Here is a 15,249-nt window from a genome sequence, read left to right as displayed (position 1 = left end):
GAGCAATAGAACAATTTTCTAAGTAGTTTAACGCTGAACATGCCAGATAGCAATTGAATTGTTTCCAGAGCTGTTACATGATAGGTAAAATACCTAATGAAAAACATTAATTACAGACTGTATAATAATGACTAGTAGTCATCATAACCTGGTTGTTTTAGCAAGAAATGAATCTTCTATGCTTTTTTCTGGTTTGCTTCTAAATGCAATGGAAATATATTATTGTATAACATCATTGGTTAACACCTATTTTAATTAACCTCTAACAACAAGCAGAAAATTATAGGTGTATACACCTCTCTAATGAAGCATTTGGTTTTCTGCTAAGTTCAATTCCTTCACACATTACAAAACTACAACATGAAGCTGAACAACCTGTCAGCATATTTCTTCACTTTGTGATGAAATACACCCATATATAGGTATCTCTGTGTGTTCAACTGAAAACTTTGCCACATGCCCACGGAACTGAGAAAAATAGTTCAATTATTAGTTCATTCCGTGTTTCTCAGTTTCACCCGTTAGAGAGGGTGGGGAGGGTAAACTTTATGCACTTTCTGCAAACTCCAGTGAACGGAGCGAAGCAAACTATATAAATCTTTCACTTAACTCCAAGATAAGTCATAGCCTCTGGTCGTGTGAAAAAAATGTGTATGAAAAGCAAATGTTAAATGACAAAATGTGTAAAAAAAGAAGATGGCAACACAAGTTTGGGCTGTTCTATCTCATGAGCATTTTTTTGACAAGTCAACTTAATGCCAAGAGCAGAAAAATCTTTCGTCTTAACAACTGTTTTGAGGGATAATGAATTTAGTACATTATGTACAGGTGTGTTTTACCACAACAAGCATCTTGATAGTCCCCGTCACTCCTAATATTTGCATCCTCTCAGTAAAGAAAAACATTGTCAGATGTGCTCATAAGCACCTTATGAGCTGCCTCTTTAGAAGTGTTTAGAATTTGCTCAGTTCCCACAGTTTTACAATTATTTCTACAGATTAACCATCAGCACAGTATTTTATCACAAGCTATTGCTATCAGCTGCTACTTCTCTGTCACCTTGTTTTGCTTTTGACTGTTGCTTGCAGGTGCCAATAGATCCTTATGGAATACTAACTTGGAATACTACTAAAATACATGTTTTCTCAGAATGCGCTAAATTTTCTGATGTAGATTCCTGACTGTAGATTCGCGTGATTTCCCCCAGCACAGAACCTAAAACTGGATGATGTGCCCCAGAGTGTCAATATGGATGTTGTATTGAGAACAGCAACTTTTGTGGTTGAACCTCTCCTGTCTATAGATCATGATTAAAACACGGGCATTCTCCACATAAAATCTACACAATTATATACATTTCCATACAACAGTGTTTGCCAACCAGGCTTGTTTTGACAGACGTGTGACAGGTAGCAAGGCAGCTCTGGCGGAAATGTGAGCAGAGACCTCCAGCACAGCTGGGTTTGAAAAGAGGATGCATACCTATCCATTTTCTTCCCACGGAACAATTCTGTAAGTGGCTTTCATGGTTTATGCAAGGATCTATTGTATTTTTTTGTGGTTTTTTTGGCCCTGTACATTCATTATAAACTTTTTTTTTCCTGACAATACTGTTTGTTTTAGGTGGTTTGAATCTTGAGAACAAATTTCTCAGGGTAGAAGTAATTAATTGAGGCCCAAATCTTGTGAGATGCTTATAGTAACTGCATTTTTGTACCATGCTTGTGAACTAGGTGGGGTCTCACAAGAGAGGAACAAAGGGGCAGAATTGGGATTGCTCAGCCTGGAGAAGGCTCCAAGGGGACCTTATAGCAACCTTCCAGTACCTGAAGGGGCTACAAGAAAGAGAGGGAGGGACTGCTTACTAGGGTAAGAGTGATAGAATGAGCCTGAAATGGTTTTAAACGGGAGGAGGGAAGATTTAGGTTAGCCATTAGGAAGAAGTTATTCCCTGTGAGGGTGGGGAGGCCCTGGCCCAGGTCGCCCAGAGCAGTGGTGGCTGCCCCATCCCTGGAGGTGTTCAAGGCCAGGTTGGATGGGGCTGATCCAGTGGGAGGTATCCCTGCCCTGGGACCGGATGATCTTTTAAGGTCCTCCCAACCCAAACCAGCCCGTGTTTCCAGCCCAGCCGGAGACACCGCGGAGCCCCCTCCCCACCCCGGCCCCGCAGCGCGGGCAGAGCGGGACCCTGGGGAAGGAGGGAGCTCCGGCGCGAGGGCGGGAAGGGGCGGGGGCGCGCGCAGACCCCACCCCCCCCGCCGGGGGCGGTGAGGGGGAATGAGAGGGAGCGGGAGGGCGGTGCAGGCGGAGCTCTGTGCTCACCTATGGGAGTGCTCCCCGAGCTGCTTTAGGTGGGGGTCAGGGCGCGTCCCTCCCCCCCCCAACCCCGCACCGCCTTCGTCCTAGGAGCCCCTGAGGGGGAGAAGACGGGGGTAGGTGGGAGCGCGTTGAGTCCCTCGCTCACCTATAGGAGAGCACCCCCCACGCCCCATTCCTGGAGCCGCTGTAGGGCGGGTGGTGCACGCAGAGCCCCTCGCTCGCCTATGGGAGCGCCCCCCCCCTCCCCCCCAAGCCCTGCTCCGCTCCTGGAGCCGCTGCGGGGCGAGCTGAGTCCCTCGCTCACCTATGGGAGAGCCGCCCACTCCTCCGTTCCTGGAGCCGCTGTAGGGAAGGAAGGGGGGGGAGCGCGCGAAGCCCCTCGCTCACCTATGGGAAAGCGCCCCCTTCCCTCCGCTCCTGGAGCCGCTGTGTGGCGGGGGGCGAGCTCAGTCCCTCGCTCACCTATGGGAGAGCCGCCCCCTCCTCCGCTCCTGGAGCCGCTGTGGGGCGGGGGGGAGGGGTAGCGCGCGCAGCCCCTCGCCCACCTGCGCGAGCGGACCCCTTCCCCCGCCCGCCTTTGCCCCGGGAGCTGCTGAGGGGGCGGTGCGGGCGCAGCCCCTCGCTCACCTACGGCCCCGCCCCGCCGCTCTGTGTGTGTGTGTGAGTGCGGAGGGGGGGGGGGGGGCGGCGCCGTCGGGGCCGCCGGGATCCCTGTCAGACGGCGCGGCGGCTCCGGTCCGTTAGCCACGCTCCTCGCCAGAGGCCGCGGGGACACGGAGCCCCCCCCACTCCCTTCCCGGGAGGACGGACGGACGGACGGCGGGGTCCGGCAGGCGCGGGTTCAGGTGGGGCCGCCGCATTCCGCGCGGATTCCTGGCATTCCTCTTCTTCGCCTCCCTGCTATTCCTTTCATTCTGCTTTGGCCAAGGGTGTGCGGGGCCCGCCTTGCGTGCGTTCTGTTCCGCGGGGAAAGTTTAGAAGGGCGCTCCCGTCGTTTCTTCCCCATTCACTTCGCGTCTGATCTCGGTCGCGTCCAGACCGCGCGGTGACAACTCGATGGGGAGAGATCGGGGCTGCGGTAGAACCTGGGGCGGGCGCGTTGGATCGGCATCTGCAGCTGGGAGAATCACGGAACGGTTTGGGTTGGAAGGGACCTTTAAAGATCACCCAGTTCCACCCCTCTGCCATGGGCAGGGACGCCTCCCACTGGATGAGGGGCTCCAAGCCCCATCCAACCTGGCCTTGAACGCCTCCGGGGATGGAGCAGCTACCACTGCTCTGGGCAACCTCGGCCGGGGCCTCCCCACCCTCATGGTGAAGAAATTCCTCCTCGTGTCTGGTCTAAATCTGCCCCTCTCCAGTTTATACCCATTCCCCCTCATCCTATCAACACAAGCCTTTGTAAACAGCCCCTCCCCAGCTTTCTTGCAGCCCCTTCAGACACTGGAAGCTCCTCTAAGGTCTCCTCAGAGCCTTCTCTTCTCCAGGCTGAACAACCCCAACTCTCTCAGCCTGTCCTCGTAAGGGAGCTGCTCTAGCCCTCGGATCTTCTTTGTACCCTACTCTGTTCCCATTCCAACAGCTCCATCTCCTCCTTATCTTGAGGATTCCAGAACTGGACACAATGCTTCAGGTGGGGTCTCACAAGTGAGGAACAGAGGGGCAGAATGGTCGTTATGGTTTTGATCTTTCCTCCTTAGTACATAAAAAAAATCACCGCAGTGTTGTTTGAATGGTTATCAAAGTAGAAATAGCGGAAGCCTATCCTTAGAAGTTGATCATTTATCTGAGCATCTACACTGTGTTTATCTTGCGTACACTAAAGTAAAGTGAATCCCGTAGATGAATCAGAACCTGTAGGATATAATGGTTTATGGCATACCTGTGAGAATTCGATATATTCAGTGCCTGGTGCCTGTTTTCTTACACGTCTTAGAGTTCAGGATGTCTTGACAGAGTTGGTTTTAACAGGACTTTAAACCTTTTATAAAAAATATAATAATTAAAATGGTAAAACCAAACTGCTGATTACTTTTCTAGACTGCTTTGAAAGAACTTGTTTGTCTAGCGATTGTATTTTGTAGAAGGGTCATTGTCAGTGAATTGTCGCTCTTTTTTTTTTTTCTTAAGTTAGAACTCGAATAAATTTGCTTATGGTCACTGTATGTACAAAGCCATATGTGTTTCCTGCTGATTAAGCTAAAAGTGTAGTGAGTTGCTGTAAGGTTGCCTTTCTTTTGTTTATTTTTTTTAAAATGCATAGAGTGTTAGTCTGAACTCGTCTTCTCTTTTGGGAAGAAGATAATGGAAATGAAAAGTTTTCATGGAGTATTGCAATGTATCATCGGTTGTGTAGTAAGCAGCATATTTTGCAAAGGAGAGATGGTTTGTCGTGTTATGAAATGCAATTATACTGCTTTTTACTGTGTTATTCTTTTTGAGACAGTCACGTATACTTTTTAAAACAGAAAACTCTAAAATCAGAAATAAATATTTCTAATTTTTATTAAAAATTCTCTTAGGCTATTAAGATAATCTTTCCTAGAGGATTAGGTGATTGTTGTTAATGGAAGAGTTTTTCAGTGTAATATCCAGATGTAATTTTCTTAAAAAATTACATGAGTTAAAAAAATGTAGTGGTTCAAATTAAGTATCTTATAAAGGGACTGATATATTTACATGTATGTATTTACCATTTAGAGATGGTTTTGAAACTTATTAATAATTGGAAAGTAGTTCCTAGTTGGTTTACATACACCTTGAATTGCAACTGAAATTACCTGATCCTAAGTTCCACATTAGTGCAAATACACACTAGAAAAGATTATTTTAGCAAATGTTATCACAGTAATGAAAAGGGAGGGTATTTTGATTACAGAATTTATGATGACATTCTGAAGAGTTTGTCTTCTCTGTGGGTGTATCCCACAACTGTTCTTATTTGCAGTTTCTGACTTAGTTTTGTTTTGCTTTTAAATCTAATAAATGGGATGATTGCTTAGGCTGCCTGAATTGCCTCCAAGTGAACCAGCTTATTTTACTTTCTGTTAATTGCATTACTAGATCTCACTGTCACTAGTAAATTGTCTGAGAATACACTTAGGTTCCCCTGACAGGGTATGTATGGGGGATGTAGAACTTCATTCACTACAAAAATGGTCTGCAGGGTGCCCTGTGTAAGGAAGTTTAACTCAATAAAAGGGTGACAAAGCTGAAAAAAAGGTATTGGTGATGGTATTCTCTTCCTTCTTTTGGTTCACCTTGTGTAATAGGAAGTTGACCTTTCTGGATGTATTGGTGAAACTGGTTTGTCTGGACTCTGCAGTGTCATCTGAAACATGTAGGTGAGATGGCATGACCTCAAACTTGAATTTTCGGATCTTTTGTCATGGAGCAATGCAAGGTGAACGTATGTGCAAGGAGTTTATTCAGCCTGGACCATAGTGGGTGGTTATTCATTAACAATAGCTACTTAAGTATTTTGAGGCCAAATAATTCTACTGATGTCAGAAATTAAAACAAAGGTAGACAAGTACAGTTTCGTTCTGCAGCCTGCTGTTTTACCATTTTTGCTTTTTGAAGTCATAGTGATGGTGTCATTATTATCTGGCCTTTTTACTATGTTGATAATGTGAAAATGTGTGTATTAATGTCAAGCATGTGAACCTGATCTTGCAAAATAATATTCAGCCTATGGCAGTGGCGACCTGTGTTGATAGAGGAGAACTTAGCGAGATTCTGGTAAAGTTCACTGACTCTAATAGGTTCCTGAGAAATGGTAATGAACACTAAAATAACAGGCCATTTTTTCCAACTTTGCACCCTCTCTATGCAACTCTGAACGGCAGCAGAAATTATGGAGCTGCCTACTGCGTATGTATTCAGACAAAGCAGGCTTAAGAAATGCTTGTTTCTTCTTTCTTCTGCTCCACTTCTTCCTTTTTAGGGGTAAGAGGAAGTTATCTTCTATCTGACCAGTTCAGTGATAGGATTCGGGGCCGGGCTTTACAAAGAACTACATTTTTACAATATAGAGATTAACGTATTGAGATTAACAACTGTGTCTTGAATGGCCAAGATGAGGTGAAGATGCAAGGATTTCTTCAGTTTTGTTGCTAGGTCTCAACAAACTGCATACTGATGGTACTGACTTGATGCATACTCAGTTTAGGTTTGGCAGTTTACAGGGCTTTTAATACTTCTTGAGTTCTGTGTTGGTGGGATGTGCAAAACTCCCAAAACGGTTGGTTTTGCCATTTCTGTTCTTACTTGGTGAAAGAATGGAGAATCCCTCCTGCCCCTATCCGAGGATGCTACGTTACCAGGTTATTTTGTGACCGAAGGCATTTCATGTGTTCATGGAGTGTTTATTCCAGGCACGTTTATCTGGAGACATTAACACATCTCAGAAATTGCTTTGGCCTTGACTCTCTGAGCAGAGGTAAATCCAAATGGTAATGTTTTCTAGTACAGCCAAGTATGGAAATGTAATGTTTAAACCTGGGAAATTAACATGATAGGAATGTGTGTGCTAGAGACGTAGGGAAGTGGTAGTCATGGAGTCACCACTGTTTGGGTTTAGAGCTCAGTGTATTTGCTGTGACCTTGTACCATCTCTGCCAATAGAGCTGGCAGCCTGCTTGGAGGAGTTTATCCAGATGTAGGCTTATAACCTTCTCTTTTACGTGAAAAAAAGTGGATGACAGAATAATCCATAGCCAATTATTTTAAGTATGTAGTATAGTTTTTTCATCAGTTCCTCTAAATTTGTTGCCAAATGAACTCTGTTTTAAGTTAAATTCAACGATATTCTGTATTTATGAGATGTGTTAACCAGATTGTCAGTATCAGATTTAAAATTAATATTCTGTAATAAACTTTTCATGTTCTACTTGATTTTGGTAAAGGCAAGTGATGAATGAGGAATAAAGGTGACTGGAGAAACATCTCAGAAAGCACCTTGACTTTAAAAAAAACATCAGGGAGATTGTTGAGACTGGAAGATGCCTCCATTATTACCACAACAAGCCCCTTTCTGTGAGAGTCCCCAGGCAAGCTAGGAGTCATTACTGTTGGAACTGGATGATCTTTAAGGTCCCTTCCAACCCAAACCATTCTATGATTCTGTGATTCAAATAGTTGCATGACTGTTGGCAGTCCAAGCATGACAAGTGTTTGACTCTAGAGGTTTGCTGAAGTTCATAATTCTTTAGTTATACGTACATTACACATGCTGTTTTAATGTAGCTAAAATGTCAGTGTGGAAGCTATATAAATACACTATGGAAGGGAGATTTATTGGCTAGGTTGCCCGTGCTTACACAGTTATGGGTATATGTGCCAATGTGTTTCGCTCTATGTGTATGCGTAAACTTACAAACACTTACAGAGGCCTTGTAAGTAATTATCAGCCATTAAGAATGTTTCAACTTTATTTTTTATTCTTTTGAAAGGTGTCTTTAAGTGCTGTTGAAGTTTATTAGAATGGAAGATGTATTTTATGTATAGGAAGGCACTGAAAGTAGCTAATGATTTGTAATCTGTTTCAACATAAAGCATATCATAGAAGTAGTGGGTAAAATTTGAGCTTTTAAATAGAGATGGAGGAAGATTTTCAGTGATGTGGTTCAAGCTCAGAATATTTTGTTAAGCCTTGCTGAAGCTCGCAATGGGTTGGGGAAAGCCTTCATGCAGTCATTTGCACAGCATTAGCTGTTACACCGGGGGCAAACGTTCAGCAGTAGCCACCTTTATTTATAAGTACGATTGCTATTTAATGTTACATTATAATGCCACGAACACTTTAAGCTTCGTAAAGAAACAGCCCTACCTCTGTCATCCCTCCTCCCTCTTCAGCTGTTCCAGTGTGAAGGTGAGAACAGTGGGAGCTGGTTAAATCTGTGCTCCATGTAAACAGGATCCCCACCAGGCAGCTTTTGCTTCCTAGGCTTCATAAGCCCATCTGAGTGGTGCATCTCCTGGTGGAGCAGACCGGTACACTATGAAGCTCCTTTTCTCTGTGGAGTTATCTAGCTTCCCTTGTCTTTACTCAGCTCTTGTCTCCCAGACAGAGCGTGATGATATCATCTTGTCTCGTGGTGGCTGGGCTCAGGGCCACAGTTCTGACTGCATATTGAAATTCTAAAATGCATGATTGAGTTAGTTGAAAGAAACTAGATGAGTGTGAAGCCAAGTGTTAAAAGAATACAATGTAGTTAAGACAAAGTTTAACAATAGAAAAATGGGAGCCATAACCAGCTTGAATAGGCATGGAGCTGTGGCCTTACATAGGCTGTGTAAATATGACTGCTAGAGCCTTTATGACATGTAGTTTTTGTTCTTAAATACTTTCATCCTCAGAGATTAACCCTTTTTTGTGTGTCTGTGTGTAGGCGATACCTTGGTCTCTGCATGTAGTTGTACTCATACAGCTCATCCTTAATTTTATTTAGGAATAAGCCATGCTTATATAATCAAAGTTATGCTGTTTGCACCTGTTATTGCTGTAACTGTAATTTCTGTAGATGAGATTATGTATTTTTGGGTGGGAATGCTACAAAGAAGTTCCAGTGGCATGTCACACCTAAAGCCAAGGAGTAATTTTTGGAGTAGAGGAAGCTTTTCATTTATTTGTTTATTTCAGATAATATTTTAAAGAATTACGTGTTCTTCATGTGATGGTAAAACTTTATCAAAGGTTGCCTTAAGTCTGTTTCAATTTCTTTCAGAAGGGCTTTCTAAGAGATTTTATTTTAACAAACTTGAGAATTTTGTGTGAGCCTCTAAACATATGAACAGGATATTCTTCTATTTACATGAAAATTATATCATTAGGATGTATTAAAATAATTTCCTTTGGAACAAAATACAAAGTTTCGAACACTGACAATTGGAGGAAAATGTCCTGAAACAACATAGAATCTCCTGTGGAGTGAGTAATCATATCAGATGTTTGGATACAAACCAGCTATTGTATTTGAAATCACGAACTGCTTGTAGAATCTGTAAGTATCCTTGTGTCACTTAGCTCTTGTTTCTGTCAATACCTGGAAAGATATGAACATTTAGAATTTGATGAACTAGAAGATAGTATATGAAAGAAAATTTCCTCAATGACTTTATTACTTTTTTTTTACCCTTCTCCTTTACAAGTTTGTCATTAAAATGAGGAAAAATTGAATGAGGTCAATATTATGTGTATATAATTAACTCCGAGAGCAGTATTTATAAGGTTCTGTTATTTGTTTGCTCTTTGTGTTTTGTATAAATGCTAATTGTACTGCAGCGGAGTCAGGATACTTAAAGTGCAAGTAGGTAACCCCAGTAGATTGGATCCTGTGTTAGTGGCAAAAAAGACCTTGCACAGCTGTATATGAGCCTGTGGGGGAGGCTTAACAGCACAGTGGTGTAAGTGCTTATGCAGGTACTCATGTCTACATAAAGCTTGAACCAACGTAACTATTAACAAACACATGTCACTCTTGATCTTCCTCCAGTCATAAATGTACAGGACCTGGGAGTAGTTGAGACAGATCATGAATTTGCTTTTTGGAACTGTATTTCAGATACAGGTTGACTTAGGTTTTAGTAAACTTTTAATGTGCATTTTTTTCTCTGGTTGCCCTTTGCTTATGATTTGGGAGAATCTGGAAACTAATTACTTAAATATAGAAAAAGAGAGCTTTTTAATAATGATACAAAATATATTGCAGTGGTGATAGTTTAGAATATTACATGAGAAATTTGGGTTTTCATAATATTTTTATCATTAACAAAATTTAAGGCTTTAATTTCCACTCAGTAAGCAACGTTAGTAGGTCATGCCATATTTCCTCTGGGGATAAATCCTGTAAAATTATGACTATATGACTTCATACACAGTAGGTTAAGAAAATGGGATATATATTATGTCCTTGTCTTCCATCAGACTTTGACAGCTTATGAGACCTGAGGATCTGCCAAAATGTCTTGTTGACTACAGCCATTGAAGCAGATTTTCCTTCTGAAAAAAAAAAATCCGAAATAACCAACAAAGCCTGCTAGTTGTCACACAGCATTTGGCTGATCTGTCATATACTTTCATAGGACTAACAGGATGTTTTACATTTGAGGCATTGAGACCTCACACAAACATTTTTCAGCCAGAGGGAGCATGAACCAAACTGTAAACAAGTGAACAGCATGTTTTGCTGTAGCTGCTGTTAATAATTCTTCCTACCGACAGTCTTTATCAAATACAGTTATGTTCCCATCCTTCAAAAGGTGGCTATTAATATTCTGTTTTATTTACTGAGTATCTGTATGAGGTTGTTTAGTATTTGAGCGGAACTGAAACTGAAATCCAAGACTTATCCACTTCGCTATAGTGCATTTTGAGAGAAATTGATAAAATAATGTGTAATTCATGTTAACTGAAGCATGACTGTTTGCTTCCACTAACATTTATGGAAGAAAAGTGCTATTTGGGATTTTCATCCTGCAGGGAATTCTAACTTGTCATCCCTAGGCTGCCATATGAAGTCAGAACAGCGATTGATATTTTTTGCAGAATAAAAGTGAAAGTAATCAATTCAGAAATGTTGAAACACTCACTACCAAAACACATCACTGTGATGGCAGGCTTCCTTTTGCTCCATACATCTTTATGGGTCAGTGTACCTGGATGGACTGCATTTTTTTGTTATGCACCCAAAGCCATATGACTGCTGTATTTAATCGCAGCTTGGTTAAAGGAATAAAAACCAACTATATTGCAGTTTTGGAAGGTGCAGACCTACTTGGAGTGGAGGCTGGAATGAATGGTTTCAAAGAGGGGTTTGAGTGACCCACTTGCAGTGTGGGTGTGTGGTCCTCCAGCATTCACTTCTGCACATGGGCATGGTGCACACAGTGGACAGGCAGGTATGAATTTCATTGCAGGCAACAGTGCCATGTTGGGTATGCAGTCCTGGGGATATAATGGAATGCAGCAGGTCGAAACCTGGTCCTTATCTCTTTGCACTGCACCAGATAGTAATATAGATGTGTACAAGAACTGTATGAGGAGAAGCTGTATCTAAGGCAGTGGATGGCATCTAGCACTAAGTTTAGAACTTGCTTATGCAGCTCATTTATACGTAGTGTTTTTGGAAGAATATAAATCGCTAGCTTACTTTTTATGAAATATGTAAGATTAATGCTGCCTATAGTAATAGGTCAGCCCTGTCTTGGAGACTGAAGAGATACCTTGATTTGTTCTTGTATCTGTATGATGCCAAGTGTAAGCCTTTGTGGTGTAACATTGGTATACAGAGTTCTGAATAATATATGCCATATGGCTTAGATTCCCAGCAACCTATGCATTTTTTTCAAGCATGGACTTTTTCACAGTCTCTTCCATTCCAGCAGGTAGGAAGATGAGGTGGGACGTGAAGCTTTCAGACTGCTTCTAAAGGGAATGAGTATTTTAAAACTCAGTGGTCTATTCTCCAGTTCTTCACTTATAGAAGTTTTAGGTACGTCTTTGATGCTGACATTATTAAATCTGCCCAATAATAAAATAAATAAATCAGGGTAATTCTACCACCCCCGCTGCCTGCATAGAGTCTGTGTATGCTGAATTATGACATGATATATTGTAGAAAATCCTCTCTATGGGCCTTCCAACATTTTTAATTTTGACCACTGGACAGGGAGTGGCAGTTTATGGGCAGTATGGGGGCAAGAAGAAATTGATGTTGAAATTTTATTGTATTCCATAGCTCTCATAATTTTCTTTCTAATAATTGTGAGGAGTGACTGCCAAATATGATACAAATATAATTTTATATAGACTAAAAATATACCTCAAGTAGGAAAAAAAATCTTAAATAGGGTTAAGGAGTCTACTAGAAAGATTGTAAACTTGTTTCAGATGTCTTTGTTGCTGGATATTGTCAGCTTGCTTTTAAGTAAATTTCTGTCTCTTTTTACAGTTTAGAACTTCAAAATTTCACTTTTCTCCTTTCTGCTGTCCTATAAATAGTAGATCAATTAAACTCAGCTGCCCTAGAGCTATCTTCCTTATAGACTGCAAGTGACAGTGCTGTGGTTCAACCCCAGCCAGCAGCTAAGCACCCACATCCACTTGCTCATTCCCCTTCTGGTGGGATTGGGAAGAGAATCAGAAAAGCATAAAAACTTGTGAGCTGACCTAAAGGCAATTTAATTAACAAAGCAAAAGCTGTGAGTGTAAGCAAAGCAAAACAAGGGATTCATTCAGTACTTCCCATCATTGGGTAGATGTTCAGCCATTTCTAGCAACGTAGGGTTCCATCATGTGTAATGGTTACTTGGAAAGACAAATGCCGTGGCTCCAAATGTTTCCCCTTTCCTTCCTACTTCCCCAGCTTTCTGTGCTGCGTGTGATGCCGGACAGTATGGAATATCCCTTTGATCATTGTGTTCAGCTGTCCCGGCTGTGCCCCCTCCCAGCCTCTTGTGCACCCCCTGCCTGCTCACTAATGTGGGGGCTGAGCGGCAGAAAAGACCTTGACTCTGTGTAAGCAGTGCTCAGTAGCAACTAAAATATGCCTGTATCAGCACAAATCCAAAACACAGCCCCATACTAGCTACTATGAAGCAAATTAACTCACTCCCAGCCAAAACCACAAACAGCAACCCTGGCCCATTTTCCTTTTTCCAAAGCCTTAGATTGTAGCTGGGATCGACATTGATGAAGTTTCCCCTCATGCTTGTGAGGTGTGTTTGTGAGATTGTGTTCCATCAAGTGTAAAAACATTATGGTTTTGGTCTTTCCGTGAATGATCGTGTTTCCTTTTCTTTACCCTCAGAGTATGTAAGTTTTCCTTCCTCTTCAAAGTTATTTCCTGTCCTTTTCCCGCAGCACTGTCATTTGTTATGGCCTAACACTCACTTTGTCTTCGTGTGATATTTATTGCTGGTACTTTCTGAATAGTCAGCTGCACAGAGAATCTATTATTTGGCTTCGACAGCAAACTCAGTGTTATGTAAAACTGGAGGACAAATTTCGTAATTCCTTCCTGGCATTTTGCTGTGCACATGTGAAAAGTTACATCCCTCTTTTTTAAAAAAAGGCGATGATTAAACAATATGGCAGTGACTGACTTTTTTTTTTTTTTTGTGGTAAGAAAATTTGGAAGTTAACTTTCATGGAACCAAATATAATTTGTTAAGTTTGCCTTTAATGACTTGAAATTTTCAGAATTCAAAAAGTTCACTCCCACAAAGAGAAGGTAGTGTGGTAAGCCCTAATCTTCCTTTAATGAAAAATCTTCAGCTGATTCAGATTTAGGAGTCTCAGGGTTATGAAGCTGGATATGTGGAAATTCCTGTTCTTCAGGCATCAAGAGCCAGGGAGGAGTCCTAGTGCTATAGGAAAAGTGGAAAAATCTGATTTTTTTTTTTTATTTTTCCATATTCCTTCACTAGATGTATGCAAAAGGAGCATACACATAATGTGAGGCTATATGTGTGAAGAATCTGTGGCTCTTTAAGGAGGCCAGGGAACATATGGGTTGGTGGGATAGTGTCCATATGGTCCCACTTCACACCCCATGCCAACTCCTGCCAGTCAATATCTCTGCTTGTACTGCATATCGCAGAAGCCTGGTCGCAAACCATGAGGTGCTTTTAATGCAGATGCATTAGAGCCATGTTTAGTAATAAGGGTGTGTATGGGCAAGATACAGAAGACGAAACTTCATATGCAGAGCATGTTACTTAGCGGATTGGGAAGAAATTTTTTTGGATAGGTCTGTCTTTGTAGATTTGGCTAAAGAACTGAAATGGATGAGTGGACGCAATTCCATGCCTTTGTGATGCTGTACTAGTAGGAGGGCTGCAGAGCCGCTGAAAGGAACAGCCATGTCTGGCATGGGAGTGTGTTTCTCAAAGGCACTCTTTTCTGCTCATGTTGGCAGGGAGGGCAGCTAGGATTCCAAATTACAGGGGGTTTCTTTTTTGTAAGGTGGGTCTTTAAAGTTGCAGTGAAAGGAAACGTTTTGGAGGCATTTCTTTAAAAGAAGTTTTTGACCTGTTAATCCTTCGGTATTCCTCTGCTGTGGCTCTTTGTAGAGTATCATCTCACCACCAAAGAACAAACTGCTACAGAAGAATGTGCAGAGTATTGGATTTTCAGACATGAGAAACTCTGATAACAAGTGCTCTTAATAAACAAAAATGTAGTAGTTCCTATTTCTGGCAAAAAAAAAAGTTCTTTGTCAAAATGAAACCACTTCTGAGTAATGAGAAATATGGGACTTTCACACACACTGAAAATTACTCTCGTGTCGAAATTTTGTAGGAAATAACGGATCTAGAGTGAATACACTCCGAATACCCTCCAATGATACCTATAATACTTGATGTGTTACTTTCTGGAGTGTGTTTGATTTGTTTGTGCCTGACTGTGTTTCCTGGATCTTTAATTCTGTGTTCTTTTGGACTTGCTCTGGATGATGACCGAATGTACTGAACTTGTTGATCAGTAAATCCAGCTGTTTAATTTTATGTGGTGTAAGTGTAGAAAATTAGACTATTTCTTTTCTGGACTGTTCACAAGTTTTCAGGTGAAACTTTGCTCCTCAATGAAGTTTGGCTTGATACAAACAGCAGGTGAAGTTACCAATCAGAAGATGTCGGTATACTTTCATTGTTATCAGCTGCAGCTGCACTTCTCATCTCTGAAAGATATTGATGATTGCATGTCCTCAACTGTATTGTTGGTTGATTTAGCAAGTAGAATAGTTTCAAAAGAAAATGATTTATTGAGGGAGTTTTCTTATGTCCTGATTAAATTGTATATACTGTTGTGATATTGGGGTTACAAATAGGGGTTAAGAACTGATTTTAGAAAATAATAGAATGTCAGTCTTCTATCTAATTAAGAATTTATGCAGAATCACTGCTTCTTGTTTTCTGAAAACTGTG

At 41.7% G+C, this 15,249-nt stretch overlaps 1 protein-coding gene across 3 annotated transcripts in view; it reads left to right on the top strand.

Moving 5' to 3' along the window:
• Window positions 1-3,072: 3,072 nt before the first annotated feature.
• Window positions 3,073-15,249, top strand: part of CGNL1 (cingulin like 1) — a 59,002-nt gene continuing 46,825 nt past the window's right edge. Inside the window, exon 1 of one of the 3 annotated variants that reach the window (XM_069867292.1) lies at window positions 3,073-3,164. The gene's annotated coding sequence lies outside the window, so the exon portion shown is untranslated. The remainder of the gene's footprint in view (window positions 3,165-15,249) is intronic. The other 2 variants (XM_069867291.1, XM_069867290.1) reach the window with 2 other exon arrangements.

This window comes from Phaenicophaeus curvirostris, chromosome 12 (assembly GCF_032191515.1).
Source record: "Phaenicophaeus curvirostris isolate KB17595 chromosome 12, BPBGC_Pcur_1.0, whole genome shotgun sequence".
NCBI classification, from domain to species: domain Eukaryota; kingdom Metazoa; phylum Chordata; class Aves; order Cuculiformes; family Cuculidae; genus Phaenicophaeus; species Phaenicophaeus curvirostris.
Note: the sequence above shows the minus strand (reverse complement) of the source record. Positions and strands in the feature narration are given on the sequence as shown.